Consider the following 18,627-nt stretch of genomic DNA (forward strand, 5'->3'; position numbering starts at 1 on the left):
TTAGCCTTAATCTTCCAATCTCAACAGCACCAGACCAGCAAAACAAAAATAATTCCTGATCAAGTGACAATTCAGAGCTAAAATAAATGTAAGATATATCATGAATCCCTATTATCCCTTAGGATTGATCTTTTGCTTGTTTCATTTCCTCTCTAAATTCTTATTAACTTGCTCAGATTCAAAGACTAGGATAAATAATTGGTGTATGCATCATGGTGACCTCCAAAAGACTACAGTGCAATTCAACAATGAATTAAGAACACAAAAAAGGAACCAGAAGATATCCTTTCCTTATGGTTCAAAACAATCATAATTAATCACTCTTTTCACTCTTTTCATTATACCTTCAACATCATTCCCTCAATTAATAGTTGGTAAAACACAATAATAGATTCAAACAAATAAATGCCAAAAAACTATGAGGAAGATAGAATAGGAAAGGGTTAGAAAGCCCATGAGAATTGAATGGTTGGTTGGTAGACTTTCAAATAAATCGGTATAATAACAAGGAGGAATGTGTTCTATAGTCTATGGATATTAGCTAACAAAATAAACTTGGTTCAAATGTCATTGATAACATTTCCGTGGGGCAAAATATAACAAAATCAAATAATATTCTTATTTTAGACAATATCAGTCAATCATATGCTTAGATAGTCAAAATCCTTGCAGCAAAATGCCCTCCATACCTGAGGAAAACTGGGTCTGAGGAGTTGCTGACAGGATGGAAGCACATGCTACTGTTAACAAATTTTCCAGTGCTTTCTCTTGTGCCCTTTCTTGCAGCAATGTCAGCTTTTGTTGCTGATAAGAATGAAGTGGAAAGGAGGCCCAGCTAGATTTCCAGATCTTAAGGGGCTGAAAATGTTCCAGTTGCTGCAATCTCTGCTGCCGCTTCTGCACACTTGCATTTTTTCAACTCTGGGAGAGTTCATGAATGAAATAAGACCTGAAGATGAGTTTTACATCGATTATATATACATATAAGGAGAATTGCAAGTTTCATTTCAAATAATACCAGTATTATCATGCTCCAAATACAAAAATGGTGAAATTTTTCAAGAAACATTTCCTGGATCAACACTGAACACAACCTGAATGAAAATGCATACTATGTTGGAAAGCAAGCACAAGAATATGCCATTCTTATGCCTTCACAGTGGAAATGGTACCACCTTACAAGTACAAGGGGCACTCAATAGACTAAAGAGAACTTGTTACTAGAAAATTAATATTTAACTCATGACATTGAACGATTCGAACCAATGATAGGTGTTGAAAGAGAATATATTTCATTGATTAAAAAAAAAGGTTAAAAAAAAGACGTGATACAACTGGTATATATAGAGAAAATAGTGAATCTCAGAAATCTCATAGAAACTAATTTAAGAAACATAATCAGTATCAAGACTAATCTGCCCTTCTATAGTAAAGATGCTAAATACTAATTTCAACAATAGGAAACCCCATAAATTTTCAGAACCCCCCTTTACTAAAATCATGAGTGACTCATTAGGCAATGGCACATGCAGAATGGCCTTCTGGTTTGAAATGCCATCCTATAAGACAACAAATGAACATGCCCTTATGCTAAATTTGAGCTTTCAAAGAGTGTTTACACATTCTTATTATGAGACATAAATAGAATATTTAAAATTCCGTTTAGTCTTTATTTAACGACAGCCCTTGCATGGCTAGGTAGATACAAAATTCAATAACTGTGTTCTTAATTTGAAATAAGTATCACATAACGCAGTTCATAATTCAATACACCTTGCAAAATGCCTGAAAACCCCAAAATCCATGCATAACATGTAAGTGTGATACATGTACTTCAAGGAGAACCAAAATGCAGAGAGGTGAAACATGGCACTTGCGGTCGGTGGTGGAGCTAGGAATGTGCTCTAGGAGGGGCACAAATAGGACAATTATTTCAAGGGAGGACAATAAATGGAGAGAGTGGTATTTAGTGTAATGGAAAGCATACTTTTCCCATAAGCATGAGGTCAAGGGGTCAAAGCCCCTGCTATGGTTTTTTTTCTTTTTTTGGCCTCCTGGACTTAGCTAGCTCCGCCAGTGCTTGCAGCCATCTCTTCCTCTCTGAGATGCATCAAAATTTGAACCAACTTCTGTCCTTCTGGTCCAACTTTGTTCTCATTAAATTTTAGCAAGATAGGATTTCATTTTGATTTCAAACATGAAAGGAATCATCTGTGATACCTGGCTAGTTCCTCATTTTCCAGCAATCAGAATGCAAATGCTCTCTTATAAATGAATGAAAGAAGTATTTCAATTCCAGGATGGATAGCCAAGCTCAAAAAAATAGATACAATGAACAGAAATAAAGTGGCTGTTCAAGTTTTGTAGTTATTTGGTCAAGTCATCAGTACTAAATGACATTAAACTAGTTCTAGCTTACCAAATTCTACTTGGACCTTAACAAACTCTGATGACATAATTCAACTCAAATCATGATGAGTTGTGAAATCAAATTGGTAATACCCCTCAAACATTGTCAAAAATTGCAAATAAAAGCCTTATAAAAGCAAAGTAAAAGAATAAAGGAGATAAATAAAACATATGACAGAACAAAAACATCAAATACTTGGTGAACATCACATACCAGCAGCATGTGGGAGCAAAACTAGGGACTTCAAAATGAACATGAAGCTTTTATCTGTGCATGAACAAATGATGTATCACAAAATCTTCAGCAGTCTATCAATTGAAGAAATTTACAATAAGAGAAGATAAGCAGGAGTTAAGAAATAAAAAAACTCACATTCTAGATCATAATTTCAACAGGAATAACATAGTCAGCTTTATCTGCAGTCCAGCGGGCATTGTAGTCCTTACAAAACACCATGATATTGACATGTTTGGAGAGCAGCACTGGCTCAACAACTGAAGGGAGAGTCCTCTTATAATTCCTCAACAATCAAGCAGACAGAAATTTGAATGGATGCGTTACCACCTAGTTTGGTGGGCCATATGATGACTGTGATAGACCTTGGAATTCAAAAAAGTAATGAGGATATTTTCCCATGAAGAAATTGGAGAGAAATGCTAGGAATTAAAGGCAAGTTCGGGTGATGATGCTGAGGGGAACTTCACGTTCTTCGGAAGGAGATAATGATAAGAGAGATAGTTGGACAGTCGATTTTGGATTCAAAATGAACTGCGCTAATAGTAGGCGTGAGGCTAGAGCATAGAAGTGTATCTTATTTGAGGTTGGGGTTGTGAGAACTGGGAGACAAAGTTTGACCTTAAATAATAAAGGGCCTAAATTGAAACACATTGACAAGGTAGGGCAATTATACATTGATCCTCTCTTGGATAATGTTAAGTGACCCTTTCTTGATTGTGACAACCTTGCACATAAAACTGTGTCCTTTCCATTCCGTGAAAGAAAAACAATGTCAATGAATGTAACTTCATAGTACTGGGAATCAAAAGCAATATATATTTCACCAGCCAAGGAGAATCATGATAATAACTTCGGTGAATTTTTAAATAATGTGTTTTTTTTTTCTCCAGCATTCAGATGAATATGTCCAGTGCGCTCTTTTTCTCTACATCAAAAATCCATGAGAAGCATACAGCAGGTCACATGAAGTCCACATCTTCTTCCTGTTGTTCCATGATAATGGTGGCAAGAGCAAGTCTATATGCTGTAGATCTAAGATTCCTAACCAGGACATATATCTCCTTTCTCCTTTCCTTCATGGTCATCTCATTCCACTGCTCCTCTCTAAGACGAGCAAGTAAGATTGCTTCACAAAGAGACTCTGCCTTAAGCTTCTTGCTGCACATGCATGGATACCAAATATAAAATAATATGATATGAAATACTACTGACAAGAAATGGAAGTCGTGCAGCAATGATAAAGCAGAAGACATGGATACCAACCTTCCTCATACAAAACCAGTTGTGACAAATCCAATCGGCCAACGATTAGATTCCCTAGTAACAGTGTCCTCTGGTATTTGGAGTTCCCACTTACCAGAAGATTGCTGTTTAAAGTATGATCTCACAGAGAACTGAGGTATTTGAAGTCCTGCCTCAGTACTTTTGGACCTGCATCATTTACATGTTGCAATTCTTAGTCAAGAGCAAACATTGCCAAGTTTCAAAATAGCCTTTGATAATTAGACATGAAATTTTAGCAGGCCCAATAAAATAAATATCATGAATTAATAACCTTTTAAAATGTTAGTTGAAATGTAACATACCGAATCTCTAGTTTCAATAAAACTCAGTAGTTCCATAATGCAACTCATACTTTTTCACAAATAGTATAAATTTGCATGCTCCTATACAAGGTTATTGAGCCAGAAAAAGAAAAAGAAAAGAAAAACAGAAAAGAAGGGATGTGAGCATAAAAAACATCATTGTCCTGAAACTCAAACAGTAAATCCATTTTATATATTAGTTAAAAGAACACTACAAGGAGAAGAACTAAGAGAATCACAAAGCATAGATTTGCAATTCAATAAACAAGTAATTAACTAGAGAAAAGAAGATTGAAGAAAAAATTACCTGGAAGTCCACATTGATATATCAGAAAGATGCGGTGCACACACAACTGCTCCCTCTTCAAAGGAACCTTCTTTATAAGCATGGAGAAGAAAACTGAGGAAACATAACTTTCGTTCATAATTCATTTGGTTAACCCCATTAAGGTTCCAGCTAAGCTTGGCTTCATCTGTCATGAGTTCAGAAAAACTTTTCTTATCAGGTAACTTAGGAAATAGAAGCAAATGGTCACCATGGATTTCATTCAAGTAGTAACTCAGCATATGAGATGTCCTTGATACAAATCCTTCAAATGAGATATTATGATTATTCAGTGATATATCACAACTGCCATTGTTTGAGTTTGTAAATGAATCACCATTTGCCACATCTCTGCTACATTTTTCCTCACAAGGACAGGTATCTCCCAGACTAGAGGATACTTTATCAAAACCCAACCAGACACTAACCCATGGAGGTGGAATAGGAACTCTTAAAGCTCGCATGGAAGGAGGATGAAGTTTTTCCTTTTCATCAGATGTTGCTTCAGTTGCCATAAAAGATGAGTATGCGTCAGTATCAGGGAAATCTGAAGGAAAATACGGCAATTCGACCTGAAGAAGAATGAAAGTTTAGAAGGAAAATCTTGAGAACAGAATTCCATAAGAAAATTATGATAACCTTGGACTCAAAGTACAGAATTGAGGTGCACATACTTCACATGCAATCCAGTGCTTCTCTCTCAAGCCTATGGCATGAGCGCCACTGTTGACAAGAGGAATCCAAAAGGCCTTGACCCAACTTAATGGAAGTATAATGGACCATCTGAAAGATAATTAATTAAACATTGTTATCAGGGGCTTTCAAAAAAATTCTAGGAATTTTATTCCATGTGTCAAGAAAGTGCTTCGCTCAAAATTGTATACAAAACAGAATATAGACACAAAATTAAGGAAACAAAGTCAATCTCATATACTTGTTGTGGGTTAAAGCAAACTAGAAAAGGGGAAGAATTGTTCTCAACAGAAAATTGCATGACAGAGATCCCACATTAAGTTTGAAGCCTGTACTAAAATTCAGGTTCTTCTGACCTTTTGGTTTGATCACAAACAAGATGCACAACAAATAAAATGAATTGGGTTTATGATTGGTAATGAGTTCCACCATGAGGTATGGAACACTTGATGGCATTCATTGGTTTTTAACTATAGTAAGATAATATCATTATAAACAACTGCCAGGATCAATAGGCTTCCTTCATGCCAGACAAGATAGCTCAAAATTTTGGCCAAAATTCCCTATAAATGGTGTTATTATTTTCCATGAAATATGCATGGGTTTATGATTGGTAATGAGTTCCACCATGAGGTACGGAACACTTGATGGCATTCATTGGTTTTTAACTATAGTAAGATAATATCATTATAAACAACTGCCAGGATCAATAGGCTTCCTTCATGCCAGACAAGATAGCTCAAAATTTTGGCCAAAATTTCCAGTAAATGGTGTTATTATTTTCCATGAAATATGCATGGGTTTATGATTGGTAATGAGTTCCACCATGAGGTACGGAACACTTGATGGCATTCATTGGTTTTTAACTATAATAAGATAATATCATTATAAACAACTGCTAGGATCAATAGGCTTCCTTCATGCCAAACAAGATAGCTCAAAATTTTGGCCAAAATTCCCAGTAAATGGTGTTATTATTTTCCATGAATTATGCTTTTTTAAGATGTGCAGGTTATTTGAAACTTACAAAATATATAAATAAAATTAAATAAAAACAACATCACTGCAATAAAAGAATAGCCATTTTTTTTGTTTATCAGTAAATGAGATTTGTATTAAAAAGCGTCAAAAAGGGTGCACCAAAGTACACACAATGTATACAATGGCAGCCAAGAAGTGCCAAAAAAAGAAAGAGAAAACAAAAAGCTACTCCCTCCCTCAAATCGACACCAACCAATCAATGAAATCTACTATGGACATTAATCTTTCACCTATAAACAGTTTGATTCAAGTTAAAAAATTATACAAAAACAAGTATTTCAGCCTTTGGATTGAGAGTTCCACATTCTCAAAAGATCTTCTACTTCTCTCTTTCCAAATAGTTTAGAAGAGGCATAAAGGTGTCACCCTCCAAACTTTTTTCCCCTTTCTTCCAACAAAGGAACCATGTCAGCCTAGCAGAGCCTCTCTAACTGTGGACTACATCACCCAATAAACTCTAAAGAGAGAGAATAATAGCTCCTATAACACCCTTGCCTTGTCACAATGCAAAAGGATGTGGTTAATTGACTCCTCATGAGACAAACATAGGAAATAACGATTGGCCAAAGACCACCCCCTCCTTTGAAGCTGGTCAAGAGTCAAAGCTTTTTCCCAAGTTGCCTCCCATGCAAAAAAGCTCACCTTAGGAGAAACCCACGCATTCCACACAACACTAGAAGGGAATTGCACTACCCTTCCTATCTCTAGGCTAGCACAAAGTGATTAACAGAGAAAGTTTCACTCTTCATTTCAACCCAACACACTTTATCCTCTTTACCCTCTTCTACCACTTTATCTTGAAGTCTTCCAAAAAGCGTTCCACAAAAACAATCTCCCAATCATTTAGAGGCCTTGGGAAGTTAGGATTATAGCCACCCCTCTCATTAGAATGCTGCCACAGCTCTACCACCCAAACATCTTTAGAGTTAGAAATGGCAAATAAAGAGGGAAAAGAAACATTTAACAACTCATCCCCGCACCATTTATCTTTCCAAAACTTTATCCTTTTTCCCATTGCCCACCAAAAAGGACAATTTACAATTGACTAAATCCCACAACTTCCTTATGTTCTTCCATAACCCAACACCATAGCCACCTCTCGCTACCTTAGAGCACCAACCTCCTTCCAAATCCCCATATTTACCACAAATGCTTTGTCTCCAAAAGGCCTCCCTTTCTGAAGCAAAGCACCAATTCCACTTACAAAGGAGGCCTTGTTAAGCGAGTGAAAGCACCTAACACCTAGGGCCCCCCTCCTTCTATCAGAGCAAACAGTATCCCACTTCACCAGATAAGGCTTACTATCTAAGCTCCCACCTCCCCAAAGAAAGTCCCTTTGAATTTTTTCCAACCTTAACCGCACAATCCCCGACATCCGGAAAAGAGACAAAAAGTAGATTGACAAACTAGAAAACGTGCTTCTAATCAACGTTAGTCTCCCCCCTTTATAAATATATTGTCTTTTCCATAACACCAATCTTTTGCGGAATCTTTCTTTCACCCCATCCCAAGCCACCAATGAATTATAAGGGGTGCCTAGTGGGAGCCCCAAATAAGTGGTCGGGAGCATTCCCACTTTACAACCTAATACAAGGGCCAACTCTTCTGGGTTCTCCGCTCTCCCCATCGAAAGAATAGCCATAATGCACTTAGATGAATTCTTCTATACTTGTTAGAGATCACACTGCCTGGTGCACAAGAAGACCAATTGCAAAAGAGAAGATCTAGCATTTGGAGAAAAACATCATAGCCATGAAATCTTAAGTGACCTTGTACACAAGGAAAATGAGAACCAAGTGTTAGAAGCATGAAATTCAACAATTAATTTGATCCTCGTTAATTACAAGTGGAGAAAAAGATAAGAAATAAATAAAGAACTACTTACCCAATCATGCCCTTTTGATTATTATTTTTTAAAAGCAGAATTGGGCATGATCCATGCTGCACATCACTAGAAGTATTCAATATCCCAGACTGTGACTCACTGAGACAGAAGAATCCCAGATGCCGGTGATGCTTTTCCATGCAAAGCACATTCTCTTCCACTGGAGGACTGAACCCATTACTAGCATCCCACAAATCCATGTCCTGATTTCCTACTAAAGAAGTGGTTTCCATAGCTTCATTCTTTGATGCATCACCAAGTACTCTGTTAGATGCCACTTCTGGAACAACTGTAGTCTTTTTCTCAGGCAAATTGCGTGGATCATCAACTGTAAGAGATAGAATTGCACAAGAAGGAACATGCTCAAGGCTAGAGAACTTAGTCAGTTGCGAGGATTTCAAAATTTTACTGACAACCAAACAACACATTTAGATATGTTCATTGCTTTGTTTAAAATGAACAGGTTCTACTTTTGGTTTTGGAGGACTTACCAAGTGATAGGATGCAGTATCTTTTGAAGAAGTCCAAATGCCTTTGATCCCATTACTTCCAATTTAGCAAGTTGGCCCTCAAGTGAAAAACAATTAATCAAGATGCAAGTTTCATCCATCTGAAAGATAAAAAGAGATGGAGACAAAGTAAATAACACAGGGCAAGCATATGATCTCTTTCCTGCTAGGTCTTATCTTTGTTGACATAATGCTTTACAAATTTAAATTTTATTCCAAGGAAACATGTAAACCCAGCGTTATATAAGACAAGGATATATATATTTATGAGCATTACATATGCACACTAAACAGTACAGGGGGATACTATTGATAAGTATTCACTTTTTCGAACTATCACATAGGAACAGTTTGCTCACAAGCTACTCTTCATAACAAATAAGCACATTAGAGTCTTCAAAAGGGGAAAAAATAGATCAAAGATAAATAATCTGTATGGTTTACCAGTTCTTGACAAGCAAATTTCAGAGCATCATATCCTTCATTGAAAGCTGAGGCATGCATCCACACCCATAGCTGGCGGAAGGAAGAACAACACTCATTTGTCTGTGTGCTGTTAACGGAATCAACTTTATGGTGTGCTGCTCCAATACCTATATCCTTTTTTGTAAGGGTCTCCACATATAGGTTACAGGGGCAATTGATTTAGAACCAGGTGCTCCAACATGATGAAGCTGCAAAACAAAACAAGGAGAGTCTATCCATATGTTTGTTTCATCATTCTTGAAGTGGAGAAGGTGCAATGGAATAACTTACCATAGCACTTCCATAGACAGCACCAGAAAGAACAGAACGGGGAATATCCTCAGAGTGAGCTGATGGAGAAGGCACCAATACCATGCTTAGAATTGAAAGAAATGAATCCTGGAAGCATATAACATGATAAACTAAATTTCCTTATGCAAATGAAACAGAAAAACCAAAAGCATTGAGATACCACTTCCAGGCCAATAGCGCCTAAAATAAAAATTCTTCTGAAGTAATGAATTAAGAGAAAAATCCACAATTGAAATGGTCTGCGATTACAAAGAAATGAAATGCATACCTCCGGACCCTCCAATTGCAGGGCAATGTGGTAACAAGCATCATGTACAAGAGCTCCATGTCTGAACTACTTCAAGAGAGCCCTTGAACCCCTTCCTCTACATCATTTTAGAGAAAAATTGCCCAAATTAATTCTTTCTCATATACTCAAATAACAAATAGAAGTTGAAATAAAAATACGGAAAGGGTAACCCAAATTGGTTCTTTATCTAAGAGACTTCTCCATGAAAAAGAGCTCCCAATGGATGTTTGGAAAGTAATTCCACTGCAAACCCAAATCTAAACGTATTAATGCTCCATTTCAAACTTGAAGTTTGAGGTAAAGTACCCTTTGAACCTCAGAAACAAAAAGGAGAAAATCAAGAAAAATGAAAAAAGTTTAAACTAAATAAAAATTTTCATGTATATTATTAATGAATCAAATTTTACATAGTTTTCGAAGTTGGAATTTCTTCCTAAATTTTTTTCCCTTTTCAGTACCAAATGGCCTAAGAAGAATCTCCAATAAAAAAACCTAGAATGAATTACCTGCCTTGCAAGCCCAGAGGTAGGTAGAAACCCCAAAGCTTCGTCATTGTGAAGCGCTTTGCATGCCAAACATGGGTTCTCAGCCTCTTGGTACCGTCCCCTGAAGTAGAGTAACCATGTTCAGGGTTTCTTCTCAGTTCAACTCGCCGACGAATACGACGAGGAACTTTCTTCTCATCTTTCTCCAAAGCCCCAACATTGCCTTTATCAACCACCCCTATTCTCTCCCTCTTTCTAAATCTCTTGTTTGCATCTCTGTTATCATACCCCGTGGTCCTTCTTCTCTTGTTTCTCTGAGACCGGAAACTGTTGTTCACCCGATTTGCTACAATTGAGTGAAGAGCCTCAAGTTCAGAAGCTCGGGATTCTGCAAATTTCTCAACATTGAGACTTCGAGGAGGTGGGGCTATCGATGATCGTTTGAAACCATCAGTAACCATTACTGGGAATAACACCCAAACTGAAGATCAGGAATGGCGACGGCAGTATGGCCGGAACGGTGATTGCCGCCGGTGTTATTGGATGGAGATGCGTTTGTGTTGATGGGGCTGAGTGAAGGTGGCGGCGATTAGGATGACGGCTGAGCAGCACCGTCCAGTGTTCTACAACCCTGGGTTTTTGGCGGCAGGCCTGTCGAGCAGGAAACCATTCTTTGTTCTATTCTAACTAAACTCCGGAATAAGGAGAGAATTGTTACAGAGATTAAACCCTCCTGCATCCACTTAGTAAAATACTACTTTTTTTTTTTAAATATTACAAAGTTAAATAAATAAAAATATTAGAATATCAAAGATCAAATAAAAAAAATTTAGAATATCATGTTTGCATTTGAACATGATAAATGAATTTTCAACCTTTTAATATTTTCTTATTTCAATTAATTAATTATTAATAAATTTATATTCATGTAATTTAAATAATTTTTCTATAAATATTAAAAGTTTTAAAAAATATAGGTTGTATTTTAAATTTATGATACTTTACATATTAATAATATTTATCATCTTAGGTAATGTTAGGTACATAAAAATGTGGAGTGAGAATGTGAAATCTTAATTTTCTCCTCCATTCTTATGTTTGGATAACTCATATCATCTTTAGGTCATGTTTGATACATGGGAATATAGAGTGGCATCGGGATCTCATTCAATAGTTAATTAAATTAAATTCCTTATTAATAAAAATTGAGAAAAATATTAAATTGTGTGTTTTATAAAAATAAAGAGAAAAGAAAAAAAAAAAATGAAAAGGGAGTAATTTGGGCTTGGAAGAAATAGGGTTTTAAAAGAAAAATGGGAGTTAGTTATTGGGTTTATTTTGAACTTGGGTTGGGCTTGAGTGAGCTGATTAAAAGGAAAAGAAATGGGCTTGAGTGGGTTGTTTGGTAAGTGGATTAAAATGAAAAGAAATGAGCTTAAGTGGAAAAGAAGGGAACAGTAGCAGATCTGGGAGAAAGGGGGCGGCGGCACTGTAGAAAATCTCACCTTGCCGAAGCTTTGACCGGCTGTTTGGGTGGTCAAACGACCTCCGTTTCGGCTCAGATTTGGAGGGGGTGTTCTACTCGACGAGAGGAACAATCCTACGGTGACCAATCATATTTTTAGCGGCTGAATTCTTAGATTTGTGGTAGGGGATCCTAACCCTAAAACTTAAATTTAATGTGTTTTTCCCTTGAAAAAAATTATAAATATTGTCATTTTGAGTTAAGTAGGAATTATGGGTGTTGTATGAATTTTTTTAGATTATTTGGAATTTGTTTGGAATTTTTGTAATTGCGGGAAATTGATTTTGATTGATAATTAATTGTTTTGAAATGTTAAAAAAATTATTAGATGGGTTGAAAAATAAATTTGGGTTAAATTTCAAATATAATGATTTGTGAATTTTTAGGCATTGGTTAGAATATTTTCGGAAATTTTTTAGGGTGAAAAGTTAGTTAATTTTGGATATTAAAAATTATTAGAAGGGTTGAAAAAATTCTGAAATTAGGGTTTAATTTCAAAAATAGTGATTTGTGAATTTTTGGGCATTAGTTAGAAAATTTTTGGAATTTTTATGGTAGAAAGTTAGTTAATTTCGAATATTAGAAATTATTATAATGGTTGAAAATTTTCGTAAGTGTGGTAAAATTTCAAGATTTTTGATATGCAAATTTTTGAATATTTATTTGGGATATTATTGGAAATTTTAATGTGGGAAATTATTTTATTGGATTATTGGAGAATGTTGAGATTGTTGAATTATTGAGGAACATTGGAATTGTAGCATTCATTTGCATCATGGTTATGTGGAAAATAAATAAATAAATAAATAAATAAATAAATAAATAAAATTATGAAGATTGTGAAAAGTGTATGAAATGGAAAAAAATGAAATAGTGATGAGAAGTGAAAGCCCGTGTGGGGCGAATTAAGAAGGGAGAGAGATCCTTAGGGTGAAAGACCCAAAAGTTACCCCAGGAAGACTCCGAATGGGGAGGGTATTTGGGTGCGGACGCGTATCCTTTGGTGAAAGTCCGAGACCAATAGTGCATTGTATGACTGTGTGTCACACGTTCATGTGCATTCATGTAATTGTTGAATATTGTGAAATTGTGTATAATATTAGATATTAAACTATGTGGTTTGATTGATACTGTTGAATTGTTCCTGTTGTGTTCAAATATTCTTTTCGTATTATTTGTAACTTAGTAATTCCCTTAACTCCTTGGGTGTTAGGCACCCTACTGAGTAATGTGGAAATGCTCACCCCTTCCTTATTACACCTTTTTAAATGCAGATATCTCTCCTGAGGATCCACAGGTGGGGCAAAGAGGACTTTAGGATGCTCCTGGAGCTGCCTAGTGGAGCATGGCATTTTCTGTTATTGTGTTTTTTTTTTTGGATTTTGGGACTTGTTTTAATAATTATGTCTCATATATGGATTTGTTTTGAAGCTTTATTTTGATTAAGTTGTTAATTGTGAACTTTTATTTTGGACTATAATGAATATTTATTTAATCTTGTTGTTTTAAGTAGTTTTGGGATATTGTAGTTTATGAGAATTCTAGTGGGATGTATGAAAAAAAAAAAATTCCAGAGTGTTTTGGTTGATTGCCAACGTGAAATAGGAGGAACCCTTAGGGTCAAACCTTTGATATGGGGTCACGGGTCAAATTTTGGGTCGTCCGGAATTTGGGTCGTGATACTACTAGTGTGTATATATACAAAATGGGTCGCCCATTTTGTGGGCTTGGCCATTTTGACATTTTTTTTTTCCCTTTTTCTGTGTGAGCTGACGCCGCCACCCCCCTCTCCTTTTTTTTTTTTCCTCCCCCTTTACAAGGACTCCCTCTTCCCCAACCCCCACATCTTTTCTTTTTCATTTTGCTCGCCCCACATCCCAGCTGCTCCCTCTCCCCCCGACTCTTTTTGGACCTCGATTTCAGTATATAATTAATTTATCTTTCATTAATTATTTTTTTAATTAAAATTTTTCATTTTTTTTAATAAGGAAACTTGAAATACAGTCATATTCCTATTAATTTAATATTTTTTTCATTTACTTAACGTGACATTACATTTAATTCGTTATAATCTAAATTAGTTCTCATTTTAAAAACCTTCAAACAGTTGAAGTAACAATATTATTTGACCTTATTACAATAAATGTAATCTTCAAAAAATATAAGGATTTTTTTTTTTTTTTTTTTTTTTTTTTTTAACTTAGAACAACTCAATTCCCAATTTTCCAATCAAAATCCCAATGGATTTGACAGCTAAAATTCATTCCAAATTCAATTTCCAGAATTTTCCTTGTTTTCCTTTAATCTAATCTCCACTTTGTAATTAATTAAACTCCAACTTAATACCATTCCCAACCTTATTCAATAATTAATCAACTATGTAAAATTAATCGCCCCTATCATGCCTCATTTCTCCTATTTTGAACTTTCCTCGTCTTCTCTTGGTCTTTTAATAGTTCCGGCCACCATGTTGAGCATACTGCTGCAGTCGACCAATATTAAAAATTGGTAAGAACAGTAGGTAGATCCAATTTCCTGGTAGTGGTAGCCACCAATCTTCCAATATTAGTCTCCTTCCTTCTTTTCCTATACTTGATCTTTCAATACCTACAAAGAATCTCTGAACATTATTTTTCTCCCTTTTGCATCAGAATTGTTGTGAAACAATTGTGGGTAACGTGTGTTCCATCTCAATCTCCATGGACAATATGATCTCTGGCTGCTGGGCGGCTACGGGTGGTCAAGCAACTTATGTTTGTGAATTCGAAGAAAAGTTTGATGCTGTGAAGCTGGCATTAGAAGATTTAAAAGATTTCAGAAATGACATGAAGAGAAAGATTGACACGTTTGAGGAACAACGATTGGAACAACTTGACCAAGTGCGGAGGTGGTTTTCGAGGGTGGAAGATGTGGAAACTGAAGCCAGTACGTCAACTGATAAAAGATGGTACTACTGAAATTCAGAAGCTTTGTCTGGGAGGTTATTGCTCCAGAAATTGCATATCTAGTTACAGATTGGGGAAGAAACTAGCCAAGAAGGTTGAAGACTTAAACAATCTAAGAAGCACAAGGCTTTTTGACATGGTGGCAGACAGATTACCTCCAGCTTCAGTGGATGAAAGACCCAGTGAGCCAACCGTGGGCATGATGTCCACCTTCAATAAGGTTTGGAGTTGCCTTGGAGAAGAGCAAGTGGGAATCATTGGTTTATATGGGTTGGGTGGCGTTGGGAAGACAACCCTTTTGACCCAAATCAACAATGAGTTCCTCAAAACAACTCATGATTTTGATGTTGTGATCTGGGCTGTGGTGTCACGAGATCCAGACTTTCCCAAGGTTCAAGATGAAATTGGGAAAAAGGTTGGGTTTTGTGGTGGTATATGGAGAAATAAAAGCAAGGATGAAAAAGCCATAGACATCTTTAGAGCCTTGCGCAAAAAGAGGTTTGTGTTGTTGTTAGATGACATATGGGAGCCAGTAAATCTATCAGTCTTGGGAGTTCCAGTTCCAAATGAAGAAAATAAGTCCAAGCTAGTATTCACAACCCGATCCGAGGATGTATGCCGACAAATGGAAGCTGAAAAGAATATCAAAGTGGAGAGCTTGGCATGGCAGGAATCCTGGGATTTGTTTCAGAAGAAGGTTGGACAAGACACTCTTGACTCCCATGCAGAAATCCCCATGGTAGCTGAAATGGTTGCCAAAGAATGTTGCGGATTGCCACTGGCACTGGTTATCATAGGCCGGGCCATGGCTTGCAAGAAGACAACCGAGGAATGGAATTATGCAATTAAAGTGTTACAAGGAGCGGCTTCAATTTTTCCAGGTATGGGGGACAGGGTGTTTCCTATTCTAAAATTCAGTTTCGATAGTTTACCAAGCGATGCAATTAAATCTTGCTTCTTATATTGTTCCTTATTCCCTGAAGACTTCAACATTTTAAAAGAAAATTTGATAGATTATTGGATTGGCGAGGGATTTCTACATGAATTTGATGACATAGATGAAGCTAGAAACCAGGGACACAACATTATTGGTATTCTTCTTAATGCATGTTTATTGGAGAAGAGCTCCCGAGATATTATAAGAATGCATGACGTGGTTCGTGACATGGCATTGTGGATAGCTTGTGAGCATGGGAAGATGAAAGATGAGTTTTTTGTGAGAACGCGTGTTGGGTTAATAGAAGCACCTGAGTTTACCAGATGGGTGAGTGCCAAAAGGATATCATTGATGGAAAACCGAATTGAGAAGTTGACCGGAGCTCCTCCATGCCCGAATCTCTTGACTTTGTTTCTGGATCTTAATAATTTGAGAAGGATAACCAACGGTTTTTTCCAATTTATGCCTGATCTAAGAGTTTTAAGCTTGTCAAGAAACAGAAGGTTGACTGAGATACCATTGGAAATTTGTAATTTGGTTTCATTACAGTATCTTGATTTATCACATACAAACATAAGGCTTCTACCGATTGAGCTTAAGAACCTGCAGAATTTGAAGTGCTTGAACTTGAATTTTACGCCAATACTTAATGTAATCCCAAGACATCTAATATCAAGTTTTTCCTTGTTGCGAGTGCTGAGAATGTACAGCTGCGATTTTTCTGATGAATTGACAAATTATAGTGTTCTCTCTGGTGGTAATGAAGACTTGTTAGAGGAGTTGGAGAGTCTAAAGCAGTTGCATGATTTAAGTATCACACTAGAAAGTGCAACTGCTCTCTTACGAATCTGTGACTCCAAGTTACAAAGCTGCACTCGAGATGTATACCTCAAGATTTTGTATGGAGTGACATCTCTCAACATATCATCTCTAGAGAATATGAAGCGCCTTGAAAAGCTTTGCATCAGTAATTGCAGTACTTTGGAAAGTTTGGAGATTGATTATGTTGGAGAAGAAAAGAAGTTATTAGCATCTTACAATCTCCACAACTCAATGGTGAGAAGCCACAAATGTTTTAACAGCCTTAAGCATGTTCGAATAGATTCCTGCCCGATTTTGAAGGACCTAACATGGCTTATTTTTGCTCCAAACCTTATTCATCTTGGGGTTGTGTTCTGCCCCAAAATGGAAAAAGTACTAATGCCTTTAGGGGAAGGGGAAAATGGGACCCCATTTGCAAAACTTGAATTGCTAATTTTAATTGATCTGCCAGAGCTGAAGAGCATCTACTGGAAAGCTTTGAGGGTTCCTCACCTGAAGGAAATCCGTGTCCGTTCATGCCCACAGTTGAAGAAGCTGCCACTCAATTCAAATAGTACCGCTGGATGTGGCACTGTGATTTATGGAGAAAAATATTGGGCAAATGAGTTAGAATGGGAGGACGAAGGATCGCGACATGCCTTTCTTCCTTGTTTCATATCTTGGTGATAGGTGGGACTAATGTAATGGAATAGGCTTGGATATGATCATCACAGATGAGGCTAGCTATCATTTCATCCCCATCAGCAAGGTAACATTTACTTCTCATGGTTTCGAGACTTTTTCGAGATCAATGATATGAAATTTAGTACTAAGTTTTTCTATTTTTTTCCCTATTATTTTTGTAGCACTTAAGAAGTCTTGCCAATGCATCTATGTATACAGGGAGATAAATTAAGCCGGTGACTTTATACCTGCCTACTTCCATCCTTCTAATGACAAAGACATATACACTAAAGGAGAATTTCCTTGCTTGTACCATCGTTTATGTCTGAGATGGATAATAAAAACATCAAATTTACTAAAAGAAAAAAATCGCATGCATGTTGTCCATAACGAACGAGATTACAAATAAACAAAATTACATGAATATTATGTGCCCACATATACAGATTTCAGATTCATTATTTTTCTTTTTTCTTTTTATTCTTATTTTTATTTATTTATTTATTTGTGCTTTTCTTCCCGTTTTTTCAGGGTCCTAGGACAAACAGATTGATTACATTGTCCCTTCCCAGTGACAATGTCTGGTAGATTTTCTCAATCTGCAACCCTAAAGTTCTAGATATGATTCACCAAGCTTTCTAACCAAGCGTGGTGTCACTGGACCCTGACCTATTACCCAGCAAGCTTGGACGTGAAGTGCAAACTATGTTAAGGCTAGGGAACAGGGTCAAATAAGCAGGCAAAAAGGAGTCAAGCCCAGGCTGTTCATTACTTGGACTGCTCATTTTCCAATTCTTGGCAGTTGCATTAAGTGTTTTTATCCTACCCCTCAAAGAAAAAGATAGATTTATCTGTCATTAGGTGCAATTGAACTTGGTCTAAACTCTTTTTTTTTTTCCCCCTTAATCCTCTTATTGAGCCCCATGTGGCCAAACCCCTCAAGACTGTTGCAGCATCTTTGTTTAATATTTCTAAGTTGCATGTGATTTGGTAATGATTTTAGCATTGGAATTGGGAAATTTTGATCAACAAAATTGATGCTTAATTTAAGTCTTGTAAGTCAGCCCCTATACAAACATCATATAGTTCCCTCAGAACTCACTATGTTTTGCCTGCAATGAATGTGTTTGAAGCTTTGTGATAGATGAAGCACTCTTCATTCTAATTCTCTATCCTCTTCACTAGCGTCACCTGCACATTGCTCCTCGACGATAGGCTCTTCAGGATTCTCATCAAGATTGTCATTTTGATGGTCCGTATATGCTTGGGAGCTCACCACTTGACCCATCAAATCTTTGTGTTTCAGATTGCCTGCTAAAATAAAAGATGTATGCATGTGAGGATAGTTCTGGATGACAAGAGCTTTTGGTAATGAAACATTCCTTATGATTATTATGTGATGCTTCTAATGGAGTTCAAATGCCAACCATGCAAGCTTTTTGGGACATAAACCCAGCAAAAAGAAAATAAAAGTAAAACAGAGTGAAGGAAACCAATG

The 18,627-nt window shown here is 36.5% G+C and overlaps 1 long non-coding RNA gene and 2 pseudogenes across 1 annotated transcript; 2 read left to right on the top strand and 1 right to left on the bottom strand.

The window, feature by feature from the left end:
• Positions 1-469: 469 nt before the first annotated feature.
• Positions 470-10,919, bottom strand: LOC117922399 (annotated as a pseudogene).
• A 754-nt stretch (positions 10,920-11,673) lies between these two features.
• LOC117922533 lies at positions 11,674-13,239 on the top strand. Its single transcript, XR_004652493.1, has 2 exons — positions 11,674-11,884; positions 13,037-13,239. It is a non-coding gene; the product is annotated as an uncharacterized LOC117922533 (long non-coding RNA).
• A 1,147-nt stretch (positions 13,240-14,386) lies between these two features.
• Positions 14,387-18,139, top strand: LOC117922591 (annotated as a pseudogene).
• The last annotated feature ends 488 nt before the right edge of the window (positions 18,140-18,627 follow it).

Source organism: Vitis riparia, chromosome 9, assembly GCF_004353265.1.
Source record: "Vitis riparia cultivar Riparia Gloire de Montpellier isolate 1030 chromosome 9, EGFV_Vit.rip_1.0, whole genome shotgun sequence".
NCBI classification, from domain to species: Eukaryota; Viridiplantae; Streptophyta; class Magnoliopsida; order Vitales; family Vitaceae; genus Vitis; species Vitis riparia.